The sequence below is a fragment of the Aptenodytes patagonicus genome, chromosome W (genome assembly GCF_965638725.1).
Source record: "Aptenodytes patagonicus chromosome W, bAptPat1.pri.cur, whole genome shotgun sequence".
Classification (NCBI taxonomy): domain Eukaryota; kingdom Metazoa; phylum Chordata; class Aves; order Sphenisciformes; family Spheniscidae; genus Aptenodytes; species Aptenodytes patagonicus.
In genome coordinates, this window is record NC_134981.1 from 17,405,706 (window position 1) to 17,408,101 (window position 2,396).

The following is a 2,396-nucleotide window of genomic DNA, read 5'->3' on the forward strand; positions in this document are numbered from 1 at the left end:
CTTAGATCTCCTTCCAACACGGGCCTCTGGCAGAGAGGAGAGGCAGTGTTAGCTCCCAGCTGCTGTGCTCCCCCAGTCCTGCCCCCTTCCCTGCCAGTCCTGAGATAAAGCTGCGCAACCTCACACCCCAGATCAGCCAGGTCTACCCTGGCCAGGCCTGGGGACAGAGCAGGAGGAAACAACCTGTGCCCAGCTCACCTTCCCATCCCCATCCCCTCCCAGAGCGAGGGAGGTGGGCTCTCCCCAGCAAGCGGTGTGGGAGAGGGCAGTGCAAGATGGCCTCCAGCCCCTCTATGCCCAAGTGAGCTGCTTTGGGGGATGTGGGCAGGCAGGTCCCAGGAGCCTGCACCCAGGGATGTGGGGGTGTGACCGTGTCCCTGTGCTGGCAGCCAGGTCACCTTGTGCTCATCCTCCCCCAGCACCCGGGCAGCGCCAGGGCACCTGTCCCTGGGCTGGGCCAGGGTGGACCAGGCTGAACTGGGGTGTGGGGCTGCACGGCTTTGCCATGCTATAGGCAAACCTTCCTTTCCCTTTCCCTCTCCTTTCCTTTTCCCTTTTCATTTTCCTTTTCCCTTTTCTCCTTCCTTTTCCCTTTCCTTTCCCCTTCCCAGTCTTCTCTTCTTTCCTTTTTCTCTTTCCTTTTCCTCTTTTTCCTTTCCTCTCATTTTTCTCTCCTTTTCTTTCCTCTTTCCTTTCACTTCCCTTTTCCCTTTCCTTTCCCTATCCTCTTCCTTTTTCCTTTCCTTTTCCTCTTCCTTTCCTCTTTCCCTTTCTTCTTTCCTTTTCCCTTTCCCCTTCTGTTTCCATATTTCCTTTTTCCCTTTCCCCTTTCCTTTCCCTTTCCCATTTCCTCTTTGAAAGGAAAGGGAAATGGAAACATTTTCCTCTCCTTTTCCCTTTCCTTCTCGTTTCCCTCTTGTTTCTCTCTCCTTCTCATTTCCTTCTCCTTCTCTCCTCCTTTTCTTTTTCTTCCTTTTCCTTTTCCTCTTTCTTTTCCCTTCTCCTTTCCCTTTCCTTCTCTTTTCTCTCCTTTTCCTTCTCTTCTCGCATTCCCTCTCTTCTCGCTTTCCGGTCGCCCCGCCCGCAGTCAGCCACGGCACGCACCCCTATGGCCGCCGCCCGGGGATGACAGCTGCCCCCAGCTCGGTTCGACGCGGCTGCCCGGTGCGCGCTTTCCCCGCCGGCCGCTGCCTTCGCACCTCGCCGGGGCCGGGGGACTGCGGGGCGGCCCTGTGCCCCCGGGGAGGGTGCCCGCCCCAGCTCGCCCACTCCGCCGCGGCCCTCGCCTCGCCCTCACCTCTGAACTGGTCTCGTCGGACCCGAGATGGACATTAACGCCGGGGAGCCGAGCGGCCGGACGGGCGATGCATGTGGGCCTGGTCGAGGTCCGACCGCCGGGACTCTCTTTGCGCGGGGGGGGAGGCGTGGGGATGGGGGGGGCAAGGTCGCAAGTCTGGATGGAGGCAGAGGGGAGCCGCCAGCACAAGCCCCGGCGGCCTTCGCCGCCGCCGCAGGTGCTATGGACGCGGCAGGAGCGGCGCCGCGGGGTCTCTGCCCGCTCCGGCCCCGGAGCCGCGCTCAGCAGCGGCGGGAGCAGCCCGAGACGCGGGTAGCGCCGCCTGGCAGCGGGAGCTGGCTCCGGGTGCTGCTCTTGGGACCCTGCCTGGAAATCTGAGAAAGACACTCCATCAACAACTGCGGGGAATCAGATGAAGACATCAGGGCTCCTGTAACGCCAGCTGGTCCAGCACCGCGGGGAGCCGCGCACCGCTCGGACACGCGTGCAACGGCGGGAAGGAAAAAAAGAAAACCCCACGAAAAAACACCACCCCAGCCGAGGAGGGAAAAAAAAAATAATCAAACCACCCCCTCAGCCTGCTGGGAGAATCAGAGGCCAGCGCTGGGATTTGTAGAGCCGGTAGCAGCAGCAGCGAGGCTTCCTCCTCCAGATCGGGCGTCCCGTCGCGGCGAAAGCTTAGATCCAAGAGGGGAGCGTGACGGGAGCGGCGGGAGGCCGGGCCAGTGCCGGGGAGCGCCCGCTTTGGCTGCCCCGGCTGGGCCTGGGCGCGCCCGGCTCCCCGGGCGCCGCCGGGGCTCGGTGGGCGGGGGCGCGGGTCTGGGCGAGGTGCGGGGGGCGCCGCACCCGCGGGCGGAGGGGAGCGCGGAGCCGGACGCACGGACGCGGGGGCTTTGCCAGGGCGACTCGGCGCCGCAGATGGATTTATAGGGCCCTTTGGCAGTGACGCGCCCTCCGCTGATTCGCTTTCAGACCCAAACACACGCTGGCCCCCTGCACCGGACCCCGCGGAGCCTCCAAATATCTGCCGGCTGAAGTCACCGGCCCGACATACCGTGCGCTGCGCGGACGCCGGCGCAGCGCCGCGGCACCCGCTGGC